At 41.9% G+C, this 25,565-nt stretch overlaps 2 protein-coding genes across 6 annotated transcripts in view; one reads left to right on the forward strand and one right to left on the reverse strand.

The window, feature by feature from the left end:
• FBXO8 (F-box protein 8) overlaps positions 1-21,465 on the reverse strand; it is a 109,583-nt gene extending 88,118 nt beyond the window's left edge. Inside the window, exons 1-2 of the mRNA XM_069244556.1 lie at positions 21,331-21,465; positions 17-108 (exon numbers count right to left, since the gene is read on the reverse strand). The gene's annotated coding sequence lies outside the window, so the exon portion shown is untranslated. The remainder of the gene's footprint in view (positions 1-16; positions 109-21,330) is intronic.
• The window catches only part of CEP44 (centrosomal protein 44), an 81,851-nt gene continuing 77,334 nt past the window's right edge, over positions 21,049-25,565 (forward strand). For 2 of the 5 annotated variants that reach the window (XM_069244532.1, XM_069244542.1), the window contains exon 1: positions 21,591-21,728. The gene's annotated coding sequence lies outside the window, so the exon portion shown is untranslated. Of the gene's footprint in view, positions 21,172-21,540; positions 21,729-23,324; positions 23,473-25,565 lie in introns of those variants that run through there. The other 3 variants (XM_069244513.1, XM_069244522.1, XM_069244505.1) reach the window with 3 other exon arrangements.

Below are 25,565 nucleotides of genomic sequence, written 5' to 3' on the forward strand. Positions count from 1 at the left end.
TTAAATTTCACCTTACCCCCACGGACTGGTTCCTGCCCCTCTCCAGATTGATGTTTGTTCTCCTCCTGCAGACTTGTGTTGGATTTCCAGTTCTTTTCAGGGCACCACCTGTAGTGAAAAAGCAATTGTTTGAGGTCTTCCAAATTCTACATTGCTGCAGCCTGTTGTCTTTTATCTGCCCTCCATATCTCCTTCCAACCCCTTATACAAAATATAGGCAGAAAATGTTAACAAAGTAACTAATATTTAATATCAAAACTTCTTCATGCCTCAACTTTGCCAGCACTCGTCAGCATGTTGTTATAAAACCAACTTGAAGGGATTGTGGCAGCTCCGCTAAATACCCGGATCATCCGGTACTTATCCTATTCAGAGCTCACCATCGTGCACAACTGACTGCCCTCCCCACCCGAGATGATGCCTGGAAACTTAAAGCTGCCGCCGTGTGGGACCTGAAATCAACGCCATCGTCCACGTCTGTGGTGTCTCGAAGCCTGATGCTCGGTCTTGGGGTGCAGACGCTATCCCAGAGGCTTACATTGTCGGTGGAGAACGGAGGAGACCTTAAAGGTGTGCCCCAGCAGTGGATGGCCGGCTGTGAGTTCACGCAGTGGAGCACTAAGAGGAGACACCCGGCGCATCTGGAGGCCTTCGAGGGTACTGAAAGTGAGCGCGACGTGACTTACAGTGCGGGGCAGTTTCAGGAACCAAGACACAGCCTGTGAGTGGAGGATTGCCAGGCCTTGTTGGGTCGGCTACAGTGCAGCTCGATCGCAGCCCTGTTGACCTCAGATCTGGAATGAGGCGGCGTCGGGCTGTTTCTGGGGGCTGTCCCCCCGCTGCTCGCGCCCGCTCAGGGTTGAAGTTCTGTAGTGCAGGCGAGCCTTCAAGTCGAGACTCCCCACTGCCGCTCCTGACCTCCCCCAGCACGAAAAATGTGCTTGGGAGCACACCGCTAGAGCGTGGTATTGCCCTCGAGCTGCCGCAAGGTAGCATATTTAAAAAAAACAAAGCACCTCCACAGGGAGCCTGAAAATTGACTCCCTACTTGAATGCAACAACAGCCTCACAAGAACACAGATACATAGGGACGCAATTGTCTGCTCGTGGCCCATCACTCCCATTGGTACAATCAAAGTTCCCGTCTGGCAATCGGACTGCCCACTGATGCTGTCCCTCCTCAATTACAATGTCTGAAAGGGACTGCTGTAACTGCTGCTAACAGGGCTGCTTGTGCTGTTGTGCCTGGGGAAGCTGCGAGTCGCAAGTAACCGGGCCCTGTGCTCTGAATCTGAGGTATCTACAGTAGTGCAGGGCCTGAGGCAATCAGAAAGCAATCTAGCCAAATAAATTACCAATCTGATTATACTCCCTGGAATGCTGTTATCACCGGTCTGCCTTTTGAGAAGAACAACCTTTACAACATATGTGGTGAGCTGGGACTGCTTGTGCTGGCAGAGACACCCTTCTGTCCAGTGTTGGCAAGCTAGTCCTAGGAGGAACTGTACAACCACGTCCAGCTGGACTGCAGTCAGATCAACGTCACAATGGGATGCCCGTGCACAGGGACACAGACTGCACCCCCTAAAAATCACTGCTGAACCTGACAAATTGACAGATAGCAATGGCCCTACTGAGGTTCCCACTTCTCCACTGTCACTCAGTGATAAGCTAGATGTTGTCCTTCCGGTGGTAGATGAAACTGGCTTGGACTTTGGAATCTTCATGCACATCCCTGGAAAATAAAATTGATGAGGTCAAAACGAACTTAATCTACTACATGCAGATCACAGCAACCTAGCGGATAAGGTACACACCGCTAAACTAAATGTTTCAGAGCTGCAACCGAAGACTCGCAAACATGGCCCTTCAATGCGCCTCATGGTGGACTGAGTTAACGTCCTGGAGTGCCATATGGAGGATGCAGAGGGCCACTCCCGCTGCAACAACATACATGTGGTGGGCTTGGCAGAGGGGACAGAAGGGTCCGACGCGGTCACATCTGTAGAACAATGGCTGAGATGACTGCTAAAAGCTATATCAAACCCACCTTCAGACCGAGATTCCTGAGATACAGAATCCCAAACTCAAAACTAATGATAATATCAAGCCAAAAACAAGAAAAAGCAGACACAAATCTCTAATATCCAAAACAGTAATTCTATAACAACTTTTAATATTTAAAACATGATATATACATAGATATAATTATTAAATAGAAATAAATAGTACCAAAAAAAGTTCTATATCCCCGGGGACACAAAAAGAAGAGATTAAAAATAAGCATTCACACAGTATCAATCATACAAATATAAAAAAACAGACCGGACAAAATATCCATGATGTATACGATATAAACATGTAATACTTTCCCCAAAATCAAACCAGATTACAGTGCTTCAATCATCACAAATAAATGTCCAAAAGAAACAAAATTATTGTACAATGAAGTTATAGAGTCCTCTATTTTATATATATTTATATTTGAGGAGAATGACTGCTACCCACAGACGGTTTCTCACAGTTCTTCTCGGTGGAGCAAGCCCATTGAGTACCGGTGTTTTGAAAGCCACAAGGCGCTGGCCCCAGACCCTTGTTGTTTCACCTGCTCCACTGTTTTTCCCGTATTACACCGTCATGGTGCAGAAAAGACGCAGCTCCTTCCTGGAAGCAAAACGCTGACTTTGCAAACTATACATCAGGGACGCCCTCCACTTTTCGGCACGACTGAGGGTGATGGTGGAGGAGAAGACCCTGTTCTTCAACTCCCCCAGAAGACACATGAGATTTGCTGTAGGCATTGGGACATTCCAACATATAGCAGCACGTCCGAGCGTGCGGACCCAAGGCGACTCATCTTTGCTACGGCGAAGCAACCGAGCCCAACAATGGCACAATCCCTGTATGACAACGGTACATGACTTGGAACAGGTCATAAGAGAGAGGTGGGCAAGCCTTAAAGACCACTGCAGCGTTAAATGAGAATGGCCGGGGATCAGACTTGGACAATGACATGAGCAAGTCAATGAGCGAAGATGGCTCCTCGCCCACTTGTCCTTCTCGGACGGATTCAACAGAAATTCCTGTCACACCACAAACATCTGATGACGTTATTTAAAATCTAGAATACTGAAACACTACTGGCTGTCATTTTCCCTATGAACCCAGGGATATAAGTTCTGACGACCGCCATTGTAACATATAACTCACTCATGCTATATGCCTTGCTGTGGACACGCTGTAAATGTATTGTCTCTTCTTCAGTTACATGAACACAGGACCTCGGGGGCCAGATACCCGAGCTGCTTTTAGATCAACAGTATTATACTGGCAGGTGCATCGGTGATCCTCTAGGGTGGGTGCTGATACTTCTACCACAGAGCACTAATTATATCTCCTTAATTCTACACATCCTGTTGGTTGCCTAGCCCACTCCCCCATCAAATCACTCTAAGCTGATTACTTCCTACTGAGGTTGTTTCTCACACAGTGTGGGCTGAAACACGTTTTTCTGCTCTACTGCAATTTATAGTTAAATGTTAATGTTAAACAAGATTTATGTGATGCCCAGCAAATCTTTCTGGCCCACAACTCCACTGCAAGTACCTTGTGAACACACTGCGCAGCTCGCTTTTGATTTTCTCTTACACTACACCCGGTACGCGGGCCACATTACGCCATCAGTCATGACTCACTTTAACATACTGACATGGAACGTAAGAGGCATGCATACTGCACGTTGTTATTCAGTCTACTCCTACCTGAAGTGTTGCTCCACACACATTGCACTGCTACAAGAATCCCATCTCACACATGTTACATGTCACACAGTTTTAAACTACAGAGGCGACGAGTGGTATTTGCCACCAACTATACTGTCTATGCTTGTCGTGTGATTATATGGGTTAAGGCTGGGACCCCAATTTGTGGCGCAGTAAACACTCCTAGACATGGAGGGTTGGTATGTCATAATATTGGGCTGCCTAGACAGCAGGCCCCTACTTTTGGGCTCCGTATATATGTCCCAAGCTCGGACCAAGCCACTTTTTTCTGTACCCTTTCAAACATAATCTCTAGATGGAGAGATATACTGTGGCTTTAGGGTGGGGATTTTAATAGTGTACCAGACGTCACCCTTGACTGTTCCTTTTCCTCCCTCCCCGCACAACTACATCATCTAATGCTCAAATGCTAACAGACTGGCTGCATCATTGGGGGCTGGTTGATGGGTGGCTGTTCTGCAATCTGGAGAGAAATGTATACTCCTTTTATTCGGCACACCATAAATTACATGTTCGGACTGACAGGGTCGTCAGTGAGGCATCACTGCTTTCCTCAATTACACAAATAGAGTACATGGGACAGTAAACACCATAACCCCCTAACTCTGCAACTTCAATGGTCGGTTGCCCTGCTTCCTATTCTCACATGGCACTTGCAGCCTGCACTCCTGGAGGACCCATCCTTTAGAGCCTTCCTAGAGACTAATATTACAGACTATTTTGAACATAATGCTGGCACCGCCTCCTCTAGGTTAATATAGTCGTATCCATTCAAAGTAACATTCTCCTAGGCATACAAGGAAACATGAGGTGCCTCCCTGACAGGGACATCACTGAGTTACAACGCACCTTGTTAGGCTGGAGACTAGCGTGGCTACATAGGACAGAGATATGGGACAGTTGAGGGCAGTGAGGCATGAGCATATTATGCTACTAGAAAGACTGCGCTGCCTGCACTATGCTGCGCACTCTGCCCGCATGCATGCTACAGCTGATAGAGCTGTGACTCTTGGCGTGGCTAATACATCAAGACAAACCCCAGCAATCTATACTAACACTATGCTCCAAATAGGGCTCCATCCTCTATACACAGCAAGCAATCCATAAAGAACTTCGCAACATTACACACAGGTGTACCAATCAACTATGGAAGCCAATTCGGAAGCTTATGGCTTTTTCTTAGATAACCTGTCGATTCCTCACATTGGTATGGGCCAACTTATAGTGCTGGAAGAACCTATCACGCTGATAGAAATTAAGGAGGCAATAGCTGCACTACCCATTGGCAAATCCCCAGGCCCTGACAGTGTACAGATAGAACTGTATAAAACTTATGCCACCCACATAGCTCTTTACCTATTGTCGATGTACAATGAGGCTCTATCTGTTGGTAGCCTCTCTTCCTCCCAAAGAGAAATGACTGTCATTTCCTTGCCAAAGCCAAACAGGGATTCACTCCTCATCGGCTCCTGTAGACCACTGGCCCTGATTACACAGACTATAAAATCTTGGCAAAAATACTCGCGCAGCAGCTGGCCACCTCTGGTCCCACTGTTAGTTCACCTAGATCAAAATGGGTTTGTCCCTGCACGCAATACTTCCTACAACTGTCGGTGCTACTTTTGAGTCATGACTTATGCCTGACATACAATGCATCATGCTGGATACCTGGCCTTAGACCTTGAAATAGCCTTTGACTCACTGGAGTGGAGATACCTCTTTGCTGCACTGCTCAGAATACAGCTTAGGCTCCCGCTTTCTCCGCTTAGTAAAACTGTTGTATACCACTCCCCTAATTAGAGTCAAGACGGAGCTTCTAATTTCAAACATCATTACTATACACATGGCAACAAGACAGGGCTGTCCCCTTTCTCCACTCCTATTTTCACTGGCGACTGAACCATTAGCACTGGCCTTGTGAGATGGGGGAGGGAAGGGGAGGGAAAATGAGGCATCCCTCTGGGGGATGTGATACACGCGATATCACTATATGCTAATGATATGTTGCTTTATATAAAGGACACATATAACATACATGACATGATCACTCCGAGCCTACCCCAGTTTGCCACCCTTTCCGGATTACGCGTAAACTGGGAGAAATCATCCCTGTTCCCCTTCCTTCCAAATGTTCCTGGCCCCTGGTGGAACACACTTACCTTGGCAGCAGCACAAATTTAGATACCCTGGCATATGGATGTATCATGCCATGACCGACCTTTTAGAGGGAAACATAACTTGAGTTGTAACATCATTAAGAGCACAGATGGACTTCTGGAACACACTGCCACTGGGGGTAGTGGGGAGAGTAGTGATGCTAAAGATGGTGGTTTTGCCCAGCTATTTGTATTTCTTTACAAATCTTCCAGTGTATATTCCAGGAATATTTTTCAGTACATTTAGCAAACAGATCCAAGAATTTATTTGGCACAATTCGAGATGCAGGTTGTCATTAGCGAAGCTTTGCGCACCATCGGATAAAGGGGGGTTGGCCGCTCCCCATTTCGAACAGTACTACCTTTCTGCTCAGATTCAATGGAAAGCTAAGTGGGTGGCAGGACTGCACCTACCTGACACAGCCATATCCTTACCTAGCTGGGAACTGCCTGCCATTTTGCTTTAAAAAGAAAATGTTCAGAAAAAAAAGTTTAGCTACTGTAAAATTTTAGTTGCTATATCTTTAAAGCATCATTTAGTAAAATGTGTTGATGCATGCTAGTACTTACAAAAAATAATCCTAATGGAAAATAAGTGAAACCATTTTCAACAAGATTATGGGAAGCATGAAAATAAAAAAGCGCTGGCAAAGCCAACAGATCTGACGTTTTTTGTTAGTCTTTTGGTTTCATCAATGTATGTCTTGTTTTGACATGGCTTTTGTAACTCTTTATTGTTGTGGGAGCTGCCAGGTCCTCACCATTGTACCAACACTGGAAACAAAAACAAGCATTTTCAATGCAATGGGTTTCTCATTTGTTCGAGTTAGAGCTATTAGTGTTGTAAAGCAAAAAAAAAAAGCAGCGTGATAGCGCTATGTAAAATACAGCGCGATCGCGCTGCGTGTAAAATAAACAGATAAAGCAGTCCGGGCTCCAGGCTGAAAATATCGAGCCTCGTATGTTTTTGGTACTTTACCGGTGCTGTGTTGGTGGGCTAAACACCGGAAAAGGCATGACGTATGCATGCCTTTCACAAATGAAAGCAAGCGGATTTTAAAAGGCAAGCCCACGAACCTGACGTGGCATGGGCGTGGTTTAAAGCCCAAAGAGAGATTACAGAATGGACGGAGCACTTTGTGCTCGCACATAAAAAACACATACACAGGCCCCACCATAGGGCCTCTCAGAACAGCACAGTACCTGCCCTGAGAGAGTCGAGGGGCTCCATGTTCTTTGCAGAGGCAACCCTGGAAGAACGTCTCCTTTTGCCATTGTCAGGAGTAAATTTCCAACCTTTCTCATTATGGGAAAAGATTAAAGAAAAGCTGGTGAGAATCTTTATAACATGCAAGTTAGTAGGTTTGCAGACTCAAAGGCATGCCAACCATGGAACTATTGCTTACTGCTTCTCCAGCCCCAGTATGTAGATCTGTGGAAATGTGGCAAAATAAGGAAATTGGTATATAGAGATATATATATCAAAAGATTGTAGGGATTTTATAGTTAGACTCACATTTCACTTGTACAAAATCAGTGAAATTCAGCAGTTATAGTTGAGCTAACTATAACTTATGCCCCCACAAATGCACCGCTTATGACCTCACATATTACATCACACATGACATGGTCAGTGACTTCAATGATGAAATCACTAATGACATCTCAAATTACATCACTGATGACATCATCCAATAAGTGTGAGGGTTTTCTAAACATCTGGGTGTTAAGCATACACTACAAGACACTACAAAAGTTTAATAGTAGACTTTCTGTAGTACTAATGAGCGATACTATTTCTAACTTATATTATGTTAGTGCCTGTGTGACTGTGTATCGGTGTGTGAGTGGGTGTGTGAGTGCCTAAATAGTTGCGTGAGTGGATGTGTGAGTGCCTGTTCAGGTATAAAAGTAGTTATGTGATTAGCCGTGTGGGTGTATGGCTCTGCGGTGAGTGGGTGCGTCAGTGGCTGTATGGGTGAGTGAGTGGCTGTATGGGTGAGTGAGTGGCTGTAAAGGTGGGTGAGTGAGTGTGTGAGTGAGTGACCATATGGGTGAGTGGTTGGGTCTCTCAATGGCTGCATGAGTGAATTACTGGCTGAGTAAGTGGCTATGTGGGTGAGTGAGTGGCTGTTTGGTTAAGTGAGTTGCTGTGTGAGTGGCTATACTGTAGAGTAAGTGCCTGTGTGAGTGTTTGTATGGGTGAGTGAGTGGCCGTGTTGAGAGGCTGCATGGGTGAGTGTGTGGGTGTGCGAAGGCTGTACAGGCTAGTAAGTGGGTGTGTAAGTAACAATATGGGTGAGTGTGTGGCACTGAGTAGCTGTATGGATAAGTGACTGGTTGTATGAGTAGCTATATGGGTGAGTGGTTGTATGATTGCCTCAACGAGTCAGTGTGTGTGTGAGTGGCTCTATGGATGGGTGAATGGTTGTGTGAGTACTTGTATGGGTCTGTGAATGGGTGAGCGGTTGTGTAAGTGCCTGAGTGGGTGTATGAAAGGCTGTATAGAGAGTGTGAGTGCCTCTGTAGATGATGTCATGAGTGATGTAATACGTGAGATCATAAGCAGTGCATTGCGGGGGCATGAGCTACAGTTGGCTTAGGTGACTTTAACTGCTGAATTTCACTGGCTTTGTAAAAGTAAAATGTGAGCCTAACTATATCGTCCTTGTAACATTTTTTTTTTTTTTCCAGTTAATTTCTAAAGTTTTTTCTTTCTATTTCCCAACTATAATGTTCCTGCAACCCTTGTTTATTTCAGTGTAGTTCTAGGGATTTTAGGGGAAAGCGCAAAGCGCTCTGTCTCCTGCAGTAATCTCTCTTTGGGCTTGTAACCACACCCATGTCACGTCAGTCGCTTTCATTGGTTCGTGGGCTTGCCTTTTAAAATCTGCTTGTTTTAATTTGTGAAAGGCATGCATACGTCATGCCTTTTCCGGTTTTTAGCCCACCTACACAGCACTGGTAAACTACTGAAAACATACGAGGCTCCATTAGTTCAGCATGGTTTCCGGACTACTTTATCCTTTTATTTTCCATGCAGCGCGATCGCGCTGGGGTTTACATAGCGCAATTGCGCTCTGTTTTTCCGTTTTTAATTTCAGGGTGATCGCGCTGCATTTTACATAGTGCAATGCGCTTCGTTTTTTACTTTTAGTATGTGTGGCAAGAAACGTCCAGTTACAATGCTAATAGCTCTAACTCGAGCAACTGCGAGAACCGTTGTATTGCAAATGCTTGTTTTAAATGTTTCCTTACTATAACGTGCCTGTAACCTTTGTTTTTTTTAAGTGAATTTCTAAGGTTGTTTTAATTTTATTTCCTAACTATAACTTCTAACCTTTGACAGTGAGTGTGTAAGTGGAAATGTTTCTCAGTGGGTCTGTGAGTGGGTGCGTCATTCTCTGAGTGGGTCTGTGAATGGGTCCATGAGCCTGAGTGGGTCTGTGAGTGGGTGCATGAATATGTGAGAGGGTCTGTGAGTGTGAATATAAATGTCTGAGTGGGCACAAGAGTGCCTAAATGGGTCTATGAGTGGGTGTGTAAATGTCTGACTGGGTCTGTGTTTGAGTACCCGAGTCTCTGAGTGGGTTCGTGAGTGAGAGACAAGCAAACCTCACCTCAGGAATGTTAAAGTAGTAGAATACAAATAATTGAAAATAATGTGTTTATAGTCAGTATGAGATTATAATAGACCCAGAATACCACTGGATTTAAAAATATGATAAACTCTTCTCTACATTTGCAGCTGTGAGACATTTTTTCACTATCTGATTCGCTAATGGGAAGCACTTTTATTTTGGTGCCTGGTTAAATTAGGGTGCTAAATGGCAACATTTCCACTTTATGCTGCAGATAAAGCAAGACGGTAAATTGATGTGTTTTAGTTATATGCAGGCCCAATAGAATTATGTGGCATGAAAGGACCACATCATGAGAAAGGGTTGACCAATTTATGTGGCAAGAAAAGTCCAATTAGGCATTTACAGCGGCAATAGCTCTAGCTCTCGCAAATGCCAGACCTATTGCATTGCAAATGCTCGTTTTATAAAGATCTTAAAAACAGATGACAATTACTAGGCGATTTTATGGTGTCAAAAGTTTTATTACAGTTTGCTTTTGATTGCGTTTGATGTGTTGTTGTGAAATGTATTGCAATTGTTTTACTGATACACATTGTAATGATTTTTAGTAAACAATCAATACATTTTCATGTCATATCACCGACAGTAACAAAACACGAACACAAGGCACAATAATCTAGTTGTCCCTCTCAGGTATAGCTCAGACAGCCTTAATATTTATCAGCAGCTGAGACTTTTGCAGGCATACCACAAATCACCTTTTGTTGTTTTAATCTAGCAATGAAGGCTACACCATTTAGTAAACCCCAGTATGCAAACACATATACAATTTTGATTTATTCTTCAATTAGTCACCAGCCCAAGCTGCAACTAATGTTTGATTACAACCTGGTTGTCTACAATTGATGTACAGAAAGCCACATAAAAAAAAAAAAATCAAATAAAATGTGTACCATATATTTTGATGTTCAATATGCGAGTCTAGAACAATTAAAGTTAATTTTAAAACTTTTTGTAAGAGCTTACAAAGAAAAGATATAATAACAAAGATGTTTTCGTATAGAACGTCATGTTGCACTTCTACGGTTTCTAAGCAATGTAAACAACAGGAGTCACTATTATCCAATTTTTGGGCTCTCAATTCAAGTTTCAACTGTGTTAAACATGCACCTTTCAGCACATAATATGCTGGGTTACACAAACGTATAAATTGGAGGAAAAACATGTATGCCAGAGGGGAATTAACAAAAAATAATGCAACCATTTCTTAGTATGTTTATCAGAACGACTATACAATGAAGACTTTCACACAAGGATAAAATAAGTTAAGTGACTAGTTAGTAGAATAATGATGCTAACAGAAATACCAAAGCAGAGGCATCCAGATAAACCTTTAAATACAAAAAAGAAAATAATGTACAGGTGTGCAACTCAACAGAACAACTGCAGGAAGTTATCCTCCATATTGATTATGTGGGATACATACTACCTTTAATAGTTATATAACTTACAGTGATTCACAGGGATTTACTGAATATGAGTCAACATATTTTTGATGAAATAGATTACATATAATCGGTTATAAATTTCTTTTGATGTGCTGCTCTAATGTGTTTACTTATTTTTACATATTCCTGGTTACAGATAACTTAGCTTCACTGCTGTAGTCTGAATTTAAAATTGATTTCATCATGTCACATTTCAAAGAGGCTCAATATTCAATGTATGCTGTATTATCTATATTCTCCAAATCACTAGCTATTTTTTGGTGCTGCCCTACAGATGGCATTAAACATTTGCCCTTTTGTTTTCTGAAACAGCATATATGAACAGGTTTACTGCCAAGTATTACAAGTGTTTGGGTAATAGGCTTACTTATATAACTAATAATTATTGGTATTGTGTGTCTGCTGTATATCAATTATCCCAGAATGTTTGATATGTGCATCTTCAAAGATCATTTACATGAATGCACTTTGAAATGTCAACTGACTAGTTCAACCAACATTCCTGCACTACGTAACCTAATGAGTGTTTGTGAGACACTGAGCAGAGCACTGAGTTATGTCAGCTGATGTTAGTGCTTTCCTTATGGACATCTTTCTCCAAATTTTATCCATGTTTTTCCCTTCAAAGAAAAATGAGTGAATGCTAGGTAACTCTTCAGGTGGTGTGAGAGTTATGCAGACTTTTTCTCCAGTTTTATAAATACGAGTGTTCGGCTCAATGGCATTCGAGTGCTTTACATGAGCACCAGATTACATTACACAAGTTCATATTCACTTCTACAGCTTTTTTTAGGCAAGGGGGGAGAATGAGCGATTTGCCCGGAATCACAGGATGTTGAGACAATGCCAGGACTCAAACCTGATTCTTGAGTTCCAAAGTCGGCAGCGTTGGCTGTTAGACTACATCTCCTCCATCGATAAACCTGAAGGCATATCGATACATCAGAGACAACACAGGAACTAATCTATTTACATGGGGGCCCACTTTTGAATGACAGTGCATGGGAGTGTTGTAGTAAATTTATCTTAACATGGACTATTAATTCATCCATGTTATTCATATCCAAAACATATTGAATTCTGCAGAGAAACTTTTTCTTTCCCTCAGTTTGGTATAACTGCTGTGATGTATTGGCTTGACATGACTTTGTGTATTAAACCTCCGAGGCAGAATACATCTGTGCCACTGGTACTATGATGTCAGCTGTTTCTATCTGGAGCCTTGGGGTGGTTGATGAGATTTGGCAGTTGGAGAGAGGCTGCTGGGTGGAATGGTCTTGTCAGTGCCCAGATGCTGTGCCAGGGTTATGGTAAAATAAAGTATACAGCAAAAGGGATCTGATGTCTGCGATTTCTTAACAAAGTTGGTGATAAGCCTGCCTGAACCCTGACACACCTTGAGGAACCTGCGCAACGTGGACATTCTGGGCATCGGTGTATGAGGTGGAATGGCCTTGTGAAGTAAACGGTTCACAGCGCGACAGCGCTCGTGTAATTCACCTTGTGCATTTGCAATACTAGTGCAAATGACAGTTATGAATGCTTTAATGAATTGACCTTATGGGGGTCCAACCATTCTAATGAGCCGCTGGGAGCATACTACGTCATTGGAGCGCAGTGTACGGATACTTTGCTGCGTTAACGTAATTGGGCGTTGGTACGTCATTCACGTTTTGCTTTTGGAGAGAAGTCTCACGTGATGACCCACCATTTTAGATTGGGGAGACGTGCTTTTACGTTAGTGGACATTTTTGGTCAACGTTTACACTCCTTATAGTAATTTATTTTGGTCGCAACCCACTTCAATCAGATCCCACGCTGTATCGCGGTTTATTATGGACCTTCATTTATTACACACACAGAAACAACAAGTTTTTTTACATCTGGAATGTGATACGCATGAGTTTCTTACCAGTGATGCTTACACTTGGCACTATATTTTACAATACCATTGACAAAACACTGTTTGATTTACATAGTCATTCAAACCTAGCTTATGCTAATAATATATTCAAAATACATTGTTACGCATAGTGTACAGTTGGACACTTTTGGTGCCTGAAACTTCAATTCAAGAATAGTGGGATCTGCACTACATAAGCATTCAATCCTAGCCTATGCTAAGAATATATTCCAAGTACATTGTTCAGAGTAGTGTATAGCTGGACTCTTTTGGTGGCTGAAACTTCAATTCAAGAATAGTGGGATCTGCAGAGAGAGTACTTGAGCTTTCCTGAGGTCAGCATCTTCGTACACAGTAACACACTCACAAGAGTTCGTACAAGTGTATCACTGTCCTTCTTCGACCTCCAATTACAGTGACACACACACTTTAATTGATCTTCATGTCATTGTCTTTCCAGTGATGCACACACTTGTGTCATTTTTTTCTTGTACCTGCATTTATTGCAACTGTAAAAGACTACCATTTAGGATAACATATAGATGTATTCCATGGAAGGTATGGTTGTAAGGTTTTGGAAGATTATTCCGGGAGGTTCTTATTAAGTTTATCTGTGTAGTGCTATAATTGCTTCTGGGAATGTACAGAATCTGTCCGTAGGGAAATGTTTGTTTTGATCGCTGACTTTGTGTTGCACCACTTTGCACCTGGATTAGCTGTCCAGTGTTTAGCAGTTACAGACTACAGTTTGTATTCAGTTTAGTCTTAGATTCATTCTGCCTATTGACTTTATCCTAGCATTAGACACTGCCATGTTAAATGCTGCCCATAGTTTTCCAAATTGTAAGCTGTGCATTCTGTCTTGTTTTCGTGCTTTTTCTCCCCAAGGGCTTTGGTTGATAAGGATGTACTCAGACAGCAGTGAGCGGCCTTATTTTCACTTGACATCTCGGGATTGTGGCCAAACCCCAATGTGTTATTTTCAAAGCATACATATACTAGCCAGCATGTTTGAATCGTAAAATGAAGGGGTTTTCCCCCAGGAAGCTCCTTTGGTTTTTTTAAGATATAAAAAGACCCAGTGTGACAGTGAGGGTTAGAGTGGCCTCAATCAGGATTCAGATGACCAATGCCTGAGATAGAGTTCCAGTGAGGGCGGAGACCTCCCTTTCTCTCAGTCGAACGGAGTCATTGGCTTGCTGGCATGAGAAAGATGAAGCACCTAACAGGCCCTACGGAGATGCATTTTTAATTCATTATTTGCTTTGCACTGTAATATAGATACATATATTTGCTGTGTATATTGCAGTAGAGAATCATTTTGGTATGTTTTCATTTCATTGATGTGACTATTTTTAAATGTGTGCTTTCAGCTTGCTAATCTTCTAGGAATCTCACATAGTGAAACAATAAATGTTTCTTTGGACTAAGAAGTGCAATCCAGAGATTTTTGTCAGCTCGGTCATTATTGAAAAGCAAAACATTTTGGCGTAGATCGGACAGTCTAAAAGAGAGGTTGGAGGTTGAGAGTGTACGATTTAAAACTGTAAATATGTTTGTATTCAGAGAGTTAAAGAAAGCACTGCAAACCATGTTTGAAAATGCATGTGAAATTAAAATGCCTTATGATGTCTTGCAAATGTGTTTTCTTGTTTATCAGGACTTTCTAAATTTTGGGATGGTGCTTGGATAAAACAAAATTATTTAATGTCTGTACATGTTTAGAAAAGGTGCTTTTTCAACAGAATTATGTCCCTTTTGTTTTTGACAGGAGGGTTTGGATACTTTTGTCTGCTTACAGAAAAATGCATGAGAGATGTAAACAATTAGAATATGAAAATAAGAAACTGAAGGAACAGCTTAAGACAAAAAATAATAAGTTATTACAAGCTATTACAGTGGAATCAGACTTTTCACATTCCAGTAATGAGGAGGTTAAAAAAGGTGGGGTCCAGTGTGAGCTGCATGAGCAGAACGTAGTTCATGCGCAGGCAATATTTAGACAAAAAATACAGAGTAGCCAACAGTTTTTAGCAGGAATTGAAATGCATTCTTTAAAAGATTACATCCAGCAAAAAGTTGAGGATGTTACCGATATATTCATAGAACTTTTGGAGAGTACGATGTGTACAATTAATTGAGAAAAGACACAGCGACTATTGCAAAATGTGCAGTTTCTAGGAACTCAGTGGAATCCAGAATATAGAGAGATGTTGTTACAGGTAAAACAAAAGATTTTGGAGTTTGCTATTCCTCGCACTAAGCAAGAGACACAGAGTATCATGGGACTGTTTGATTTTTGGAAACAGCATGACCCTCATCTGAGTATAAACTTAACCCTTTGGTACAAAGTAACCAGAAGAAAACATGAGTTTGAATGGGGTGATGAGCAGCAGTATGCTTTTGATTTGGCAAATTAAATATTTCAGACTTTAGACTTGTGGCCAGTGCAAGAGGGAGACATTGAGTTACATGTAACTGTTCAGGGACAATATGCAAATTGGAGTATGTGGCAAAAACAAGGGAGGACGAGGGTGCCCCTGGGGTTTTGGATTATAAAACTACCTGACTTTGGGGAGTAATATAATCCTTTTGAAAAACAGATTTTGGCCTATAATTGGGCTATGGTGGATACTGAGCAAATAGCACGAGGTCATAATGTAATTCTAAGAACTGAAATACCAATCGTGGAGTGGGTGATGGATTCACCTAAATCTCACCGTATAGGACATGCACAAGAGGCTAGTATCATACGCTGGAAATGGTACATACAAGGCAGGGCTCGAGTAGGACGGCAGGCACTGCAGCCCTACCTGAACAGGTTTCACAAGCCCCTGTACAGGATGAGGAGAAGGTAACGCAGGTGAGAGTCACCAGTGAAATGGGGTGTGCCATTTAAATTCTTATCCCCTGAGGATAGGAAGCATGTTTGGTTCACTAATGGTTCATTCAAATATGTGTGTACCAAAAGACACTGGAAATCAGTGACATACAATTCTGTTACTAAAAAGTTGTTGACCACCACAGGAGAAGGAAAAAGTAGCCAACATGCAGAGTTGTACGCTGTGTATCGACCTGTAAAGTAAGAGCTGCTTGGGACTGGTCTTTTTTACACTGATTCCTGGTCCACTGCCAATGGATTAGCCATTTGGCTTCCCACATGACATGCAAATACCTGGTTCATTCACACAAAGGGGGTGTGGAGCAAAGAGTTGTGGCAGGAAATTTCGGAAATGTTAGAACAGAGTAAAGTCACAGATGCTCATTTCCCCATTGACTCACTAGATCGCTGTTTCAATTCCCTTGCAGACGACAAAGCCAAAATTTCAGAGGCAGAAGTGACAACCCACAATTCTGACTTGGTGGTGATAGCTAAATGGGCACACCAGAAATGTGGACACCTGAGAGAAAAAGCCACTTACAGGTGGGCAGAGATTAGAGGGATGCACATTCCCCTAGATTTGATAAAAACTGTGATTACAATGTCCTGTTTGTCAGCACACACAACAGAGATCTGACCCACAAACAGTCAAAGATCAATTGGGGAGAGGAAAGTTACCAGGACAGATAGAAATCAAAGCTATTCTGTTAAATAGTGGAGAAGCTGATTTATTTATACAGATTGGTGACAGGATTGCCCAACTTGTCATAAATTCAGTGGATGGAGGATTGGTGAGGATGGAGACTGCCCCAGCCCTTCTGACAGTGTAAGGAAGGGGAAGTTGTGGTTCAGCTGATAAAAACCCCAGTGCTAAGGTGTGGATGGAATCCGCAAATGGCCCTCCAGAACCTGCAGAAATTATAGCAAAGGGCCCCAATAATGTCCTGCTGATTAAAATACAAGGAAAGGAAACATAGGAGCACATTTCAGGTGACAAATGTTATTCGCAAGAACAATCATACTGGTTTTCTTTGCAGATCATACTACAACGTGCCATTGATCATGAGTGTGCTGTGTGGTCTCCCTTCGAGCGTTTGCGTGTGGGTTCGGGGGAGGGACAGCACCCCCAACTTGAGCCTGATTGATCACCACTGTGCAATGCTCCTGCTGCTTTTAAAGTACAAACACTATGGATCCTTTTAGCGCTAATTATGCTTCACAGATCAAAGTTCTGTATGGGAACAATGCAGAGTACCATGGATGTTCTGTCAACCTGGTTGATTACATTTTTCCTCAAACTAATAAATGGCTTGTTATAATCGGATGGCTGCTGCCAGTCTCGTTAAGCAAAGTTTCCAGTTGGCTGACTATTCTCATGTGGGAACACTTATATTCCAGCAACCATTACAGGAGGACCGTGCACCTTCACATTAGGACTCATGATGTTTCCATCTAATTCTATACCAACTTGCTATCCTAGAGACACTATTTAATTAGTTACTATCCCAATCAGAATATATAAGCCTCAGTCTTTTCATTGTAGGTGTGTCTGGTTTAACTGTTTATAAGATCAATACGTTAATCCACTTCCATTGCTTTATGGTGATTGCTTTTATCTTTCATTATGTTGCTGTGTACAATGCATACCTAATTTGCTTGTAATGTTTTTTTTTTGTTTATTTGTTTTTAAGAGAAAAAAAAATAAAAGAGAAGTTGATTTTCAATCTGTAGTTTACACAAAGTCATTGATCAAAGGACGGAATGTAGTGAAATTTGTGTTTTGACCGCTGACTTTGTTTTGCACCACTTTGCACCTGGATTAGCTGGCCAGTGTTTACCAGTTACAGACTACATTTTGTATTCAGTTTAGCCTTAAATTAATTCTGCCTATTGACTTTTTCCTAGCATTAGACACTGCCATGTTAAAGGCTGCCCGTAATTTACCACAATGTAAACTGTGCATTCGGTCTTGTTTTCGTGCTTTTTCTCACCAAGGGCTTTGGTTGATAAGGATGTACTCAGACGGCAGGGAACGGCCTTGTTTTGACTGAATATCTTGGGATTGTGGCCAAACCCCAAAGTGTTATTTTCAAAGCATACCTAAACTAGCCAAAATGTTTGAATCATAAAATAAGGGGTTGTTCCAGAGAGCTCCTTTGTTTTTTTAAGATATAAAAAGACCCAGTGAAACAGTTAGGGTTAGAATGGCCTCAATCAGGATTCAGACGTTGAATGCCTGATATAGAGTTCCCATGAGGGAAGAGACCTCTCTTTCTCTCAGTCACACGGGGTCATCGGCTTGCTGGCATGAGAAAGATGAAGCACCTGACAGGCCCTATGGTGATGCATTTTTTATTCATTATTTGCTTTGCATTATAAAATAGATACTTATATTTGCTGTGTATATTGCAGTGGAGAATCATTTTGGTATGTTTTCTTTTCAAGCTGTGAGTATTTTTAAACGTGTGCTTTCAATATGCTAATCTCCTTTTCGGTACCTCACATAGTGAAATAATAAAGGTCTTCTTGGACTAAGACGTGCATTCCAGAGATTTTTGTCAGCTCAGTCATTAGTGAAAAGCAAAACACTGTCTCCTCCCCAACCATTTTTACTACCCACCGGTGAATAGACACTGAAACGGGAGAAATGGTGTGAGTTCTTTGAGAACTACATTTCTATTTTTGTGGAGGATGAAGAGCTCACTTCTGAGAGAAAGAAGAAGATACATTTACGTTGTTTGGGTGCACAGGGTTTTGAAAGTATACAATCATACAAAATAAGAAGCCAAAGGGATGTGTATTTGAATGTTTTAGAATATTTAACTAACTATTTCAAACCCACAGTTTGTGTTGCAGTGTACCGTTATAAATTATTTCAGAGGAAGCAAAAAAAAAAAAAGAATCTATTGAAGATTTTGTGTGGGCTCTAAAAAACTTGACTCTCAGGCGGCAGTTTGGTGTTCCTCGTGAGGAGCAAATCCATGATCAAATAGTAATGCAGGAAGAAAATCCCAATAAACAGGATAAACTTTGAGCAAAGGGGAATCATCTCTTTAAGAAGTGACAGACATTGTTAAGAATGCTGAGTTAACAGGAAGATGTGCTAAGGCTGTTTTTACTAAGGAGAAAGCAAAAAGTACCAAGGATAAAAGTTCAGTAGTAGCCAAGGTAAGGAGGGTGAAAAATTCTTCACAAAGAAAAAAAAAAGGAGACTGATTCTAGTATAGTGGATAATGTGAACAACAAGTCTAAAGGACTGAGTAGGAAAAAATGTTTTAGATGTGGTAGTAAATATCACTTAGCCAATGAAAAAAGTTGTCCATCAGAAATGTCCAAAATGTGGCATAATATGACATTTTTTTATAATGGATCAGAGAAAGACAAAGAAAGGCTTTGTTTGTTGTAAAATGTGTAGATATGAAAGATGATGTTGCAAATGGTTCTTCAGATGAGGCAGATATGAATGTGTATTGAATGTGGATGAAGACATTTTGTGTGTGAAGGAAAAAATGAAGAAAATGGTGTGCGAAATGTCTATTGGGGGTGTGGAAGTTTCCACTGTGGCAGAACAATTCAATGACAGATTGGCAATAGTTCCATCTTCGGGACTACAGCCATTGGAGACTTCATCCTAAGGTTTTTTGAGTTCTCCAAGCTCTGTGGGGCCCTATCTCAATAAATCTGTTTGTCTGCCGCCTCAATCAGCATCTGGAGATGTTTTTCAGTTGGGAACCAGACCCGGAGGCTCTGCCGACCGATCCATTTCTGCAGGACTGGTCCCTGTGTCAGGTTATGCCTTTCCCCCGCTTTTTGATGATCCACAGGGTTTTGGCTCAAGTCCGTTGTCAACAGGCAGATCTCATTCTGGTGACTCCTCTTTGGAGAGCCCAGGCGTGGTTCCTGGTGGCTCTACAGCTAAACTACTGGTGGAACCTCCTTCTAGATCGGATGGGCCTTCCCCATCCTATGATTCTATCAGAGTAACGCTTGCTGGTGGCGTGGACACTTTCAGGAAAAGATGGAGTATCCACGGTCTTTCGCAGGAGTCTAGCGATTTAATTTCAAAGGCTTGGTCATCCAGCACCCATAAGAGATTTGCTTCCGCTTGGAAAAAATAGTGTTCTTGGTGCCATGCACGGAATGCAGATCCCTCTTCAGGGGACTGCAGTATGGCCTTGAATTTGTTGTCTTCCCTGGCATCATACGGTTTGGTCTACAGGCCGGTCAATACCTATTGGTCAGCTATATTGGTGGGGCATTTACTGGTGGAAGGTAAATTGATGGGGGAGTTACCCATTGTTTGTGAACTTCTGAAGGGCATTACATTGTCCAGTCCCCCTCGATCTTGCTATTCTAACCTTTGGATATCAACGTAGTTTTCAGATTTCTGGAATCCTGGCCAACTAACAGATTTCTTTCTAGAAAGCAGCTTTCTGCTAAGCTCACTATTATTTTGTGTTTAATATCTTACAAACGAGTCTCTGATGTAAGAGCCTGAGATTTAGTCCCCCCACACTCTCCTCCCCCCGGAAGGTGTGACTTTTTCCATTGCTCAACGCACTAAATGCTACTCCAAATAGGTGTCTTACCCTTGTTCTGTGGGCAACCCTAAGTTGAATGTAGTGCAGTTTTGAAGGATTATGAGGCAAGTACGGCGGAATTTTGTTCTGATATGGGGGACAGTTGTTAATTTCGCTGTTAAAGCCATATCATTCGGTGACATCAGCTACTTAGGCTAGATGGGTTTGATGGCTCGAGTGAGGCTGGCATTGACATTTCGAAGTTTGGTGCCCACTCGACTAGAGAGAGGGGCGGGGCCATGGTCTGTAAATACTTTGCCATACGTTCTAGTTTAGAAGACACTTTAAGGGCGCCACTCGTTGTAGTACATGAATGTACTTGCTTTTAACATCGCTTTTTCTTTCATCTTCGTTAACAATACTGCAAAAGGTTCGCTAGAAAATCTGATCACACAGGACATCCTAGTTTGTTGTCAGTTCCATGAACTAGATAGTACCGACAAGCTGAAGAAATCTACGGGAGGCGAGCATCAAGTACACACTGCACAGCGAGACAAAAGACACCTATTTGACAACACATAACCTGTCATGGTTACGGAGCATGCGTAAGAGAAGAGCGCGTGCGCAATAACCGAAAATGACAGTGACGATGGGAAATTGTGACGTTCTGCCATCTTCCCCTCCCCCTTCCGACCATCCTTTTCCTATTTGGTACCTTGCTGTGTCTAGAAGTAGATACTAAAACGATGGCACTCGGTCGACGTCTTAAACAACATTAGTTAAGTCTATTTGAGGAAAGAAACGTAAAGGTTTCTCCACCCCTTCACACCTGTACCCGTAAGCCATCTATTTAGATTCGCTCCTTTCGTAGTCTTACAGGGAACTGTCATTCGTCCGATACCATCATAACACAACTAATTCTGGTCACATCTTACAAAACACCCCCTCTCCTGAAATGGCTCTGTTCGCCTCCCAGCGTTCTACGAACCTACTCACCGCTTAGTCGCCTCGCCCCAATGGCCTCCACACTCTTCTGCCGCACTGAGTGCTTAGATCGGCCTTCCGTGTTATCATATAGACCGGGTCTTCTGGGTTCTATTTCTCTCCTCTTGATTTTCCCGTTCTGTGTTCTCGTTCCAGGCACACTCCCAAGATGGCGGCATTAATTTCTCGCGAGGTTTTGTAGACTTTGCGCTCTAGTTTAACGGTTCACTCACAGACTCTTCAAGATGGATTCCTACATCTGCGTTTCTGTCGTTAAATCCAGGACCTTCTAAGGCACCATAACGATCCTGTGTGCTTCAAGTCTAACGCTTACCACGACTCACGCGCCTGACCAGACCCTGGTGTTCGTACGTAGTACACAATTTACCGACGGCGTCAACTAACTCCTGGTTGGTTCCTTTATCTCTAAGTGTTTACCGTTTAGTGCGTCTGCAGTGTTACTAGGGAAGAAGACCCCAATTCCACTCTGATGGATTTAACCAATATTAAATGAGCTAATTCTTTGCTGTTTCAGTATTTTATGGTGCCGTTTTTAACTTTTCTTTCTCCTGAAGTACTTTTCACGTAACTCAAGTCATTTACCTTACACTCGTGTACTCTTCTGTGACATTTCAGCCTTTTTTTTATGCTCCTTGCAGTGTGTTTCTTATTCCTCTGATTTCATGGTTAAGAGAGTTGACCTTCGTAGCTGCCGATGACTAGTATTTGGCTTGTCCATTGGCAGTGCAGCAATCGAAGCCTAGTATCGATAGTGTTCTCGGGCCAAAAATGGCACGATGTTTAACAGCGACGGGATCACTTCATTTCAAAAGCATGACATTTTGTACGACCATGACATTAGAGAGAAAAGCGTGACTTAAATTCAGGTCAAAGTCAAAGGGATTAATAGTGTGACATCTGAATCAGATAACATTGTATTGAAACGTATATAGTGTTGCAAACCCCAGTGCACAATGCCGAAGTGCATTTGTGGATGGGTAGCGCACTAGTTCAGTGGTTATCAACCTTTTAACTTATGTGGGACCCCACGTTATTATTATTGGAGCCCAGGGACCCCCACTGAACCATTTATTGGAATCCGGGGACCCCCCCCACTGAGTCATTACTGAAAGCTGGGGACCTAATCTGTTAATAATATTTAATTTTCTGAGCAGTACCGAACCTCCTGAGGAGGTGTGGAGGACTCCTATCGGTCCCCTGACCACAGGTTGGGAACCACTGCACTAGTGCGTGATTGTCTTTGTCATGGCTGCCAAGTTTTCAGTTAACTTGTGACCTTTCCTTGTTCGCAGTCTGCCCACGTGTGGCATTTCAATATCTTAGGTGTGACAGTTTATTGTGAGGGGAACAGCACATTTATTATCATGCAATGAGATGAATTAGAAAAATGAATTCAGTTTGTGCAGTGTGGTAGTCTTCAATGGATCTTAAAACAGTTTAGGTGTACATAAAAATTATTGGGAAACCCAGACAAAGTCTCTTTTCTTGTAGACATTTTCTCCAGCTCTTTAGTATACTGTTTCCCTAAAAACATTTGATTTTTAATGCAAAGATAATAAAGCACCAAAAGCAATCAAAGGAAGTTTAAAATTAGTCCAAACCCATCAAAAGCAAAAGTTCTGAGGAAAACCAAGTTTTTTTCAAAATTCAGAACAACAATTCACTCCATCAGGAAATTGAATGAGCTTACTTCATTTCGCAGTTCATTGTCATTAACATGCTTCACTATACCCGATTATCCTGGATGATGACTACGGTGGAACTTGTGTACAATGTTCGAAGCAGTGCACAAGATCATCACAATTTCATTCTTAAAATGTGTACCTTTGTCTGTCTCAATGGAAGTTGGTAATACACACCTTGGGATCAACTCGCTCAATAGCAATTTGTCAACTGTCATTGCATCGCATCTTCTTCTTTTTGGATATGCTCTAATCCATTTTGAAAATAAGCAAACACCTAAAATATGTTTTACTCCATTTAAGGGCGGCATCTCTCCATAATCTACCTGTAGTCTTGTGAAAGGACTTGCTGTTTTCTCTACATGACTCAGCTTCAGACGGGTTCTTTTAACTGGCAGAAGGTTTCAACAATATTTCGAAAATGATGATTAAACCAATACTTTTTGAACAGGTGCGCCATTCTTTAAGTTTCATGCGTTAATCTCTCCATTTGCAGTAGCTACGAATCCTGTAAGACAGACCTACCACTAGTACGTCTCAATAGTGCATGCATCTTGCTTTTTGACACTTTTCTTTTCTTTTCATTACTGTCGCTTCATTCTGCGTGTCCCAAAACTCATCTTTTGTTTGTTGACATTGTGAGAAAATGTTTACATTTTCAAAGATATTATCTAAATAAGCATTGTTTTTACTCTCAAAGTTGCTAACATGACTGAGCAATGTGTGGCAGCCTGATCTAAGAAATGTTTTTCCAATGTAATCATGTCATTTCCAGTTGTGTGTGCAGCACATTCGACAACTGCTTATTTTCAGTAATTTAATTGCACATAACAAATCAGGAATGCATAGTCCATTGCAAATTCAAGTCCCAGCTGAAGGCACAAAACTTCACATTGACCACAACTAGCCAAAATTCCTCACTTCCCCAAAACAATATTGACTGTCAGTATAAACTGCAACACAATTCATTGGCAATGCAGCAAGCTCTGGCAAACAAGTCAGCTCCTTCTGCTGAGGTAACATTTCAGAAAAATGATGCCTTCACAATGCGTTTGTTAGACCCGACTGCCTTAGGGTGGTCCTTCCTGCTATCTTTCTGTCTGAATCCCTCTATTTTCTGACCTTGTTTTTGCTGGTTTTAGGACTGTGCACTTTACCACTGCAAACCAGTGCTAAAGTGTTTGTGCGTTCTCCTCTAAATCTTGGTAACCCTCTGCAAGGCCTATCTGCAAGGCCTATCTCCCCCAAAGGATAACATTGGGATTGCCTTATTACATCTTATAAGTGTAATTTCCAATCTAGTAGAGATAAGTTTGTCAAGTTTGGTGTCTCTGGACTTATGGTGAAGTCTGATTTTAAATTGTAGTTCTGAAAATGCCACCTGTAGAAAGTTGGCATTTTCTTACTGTAGCTGTTTGGTGCCTACTGCCCGTCTCCACTACATGTCAGGACAATAATCAATAGTAATGGCTTCCTCTTAATGTTTTGTCATGTCTATGATCATGTAAGTGCTTTGTTTATATTGCTCTGTGGAAAACATGGCCTCCTATTGTGAACATGGGCGAGCCAGGCCAAAGCACATAGGGCCTTTTTGTTTCTCCAAATACAATGCTTTTGTGAAGCAATGCTTGTGACCTTCCTTCTCTAAGCTAAAGAGTATTACTTATTAATATAGCCATCCTTTCATATAGTGTATGTGTGTATTTATGTATATATTATGTACCGGCGGTCACCAGTAGGTAGTTATAGTTAGGGCTATGTTTTCTTTGAAATAGCGTTTTTTTGACTTGCCTGTATCTTTGGCACCGATTGACAAATCTTCACGTAAAGTTCCCCCTAAAAAAGTGTGCCGGTGATTCTTGTTGCACATGGAAAGTTTCAGGGTGATAATATACAGTTGTGAGCAGTACAGTATAGGGTTGTCCAGTAAACTGGTATACACAAGTTTAACAGAATACAGTGGTGAACAGCGTAATTGCGTAGAGTATAGCAATGTAGACTGGAGTGGTTCACTGTAGAGTTTTATGAAGTAGAGTGGAGTAACATACAGTGGATTAGTGTGGAATTTAATGACATATACTGGAGTGTTGTAAAGTAGACTGGTAAACTGTATGGCATAGAGTGCAGTGGCGTAATGTCAACTCATACACTAGAGTGGCATAAAGTGGGCTGTTCAATTAAAACGAAATGTACCATAAAATTATCTAATAACATATAAACGTTATATCTGAAATTTAGGAATCCTAATATATAAATGTTTATTTTCTGGCTGTATGTATAAATAGTGTAAGTACTTTTATACTTGGTATACAATGTTGTTCTGTTATGTGCTATGCTACACTGTGCAAAGTTCCTGGTATACGTCAGTACATTGGGCTTGTTTCCTGGTGGATATCAGCCAGGAATTTCTCTGTATAGTCGTGTGTAATGGAGAGGGCAGGAGGACCCGGTACTGGCTGATTGGTAGAGTCCCCTTTCCCGCTCATTGCGGTCGATGAGGTTTTGTCCCAGAAGGAGGTTACTGAGCTGCCCCTAGTAGGTTTT

The sequence above is a fragment of the Pleurodeles waltl genome, chromosome 1_2 (assembly GCF_031143425.1).
Source record: "Pleurodeles waltl isolate 20211129_DDA chromosome 1_2, aPleWal1.hap1.20221129, whole genome shotgun sequence".
Classification (NCBI taxonomy): domain Eukaryota; kingdom Metazoa; phylum Chordata; class Amphibia; order Caudata; family Salamandridae; genus Pleurodeles; species Pleurodeles waltl.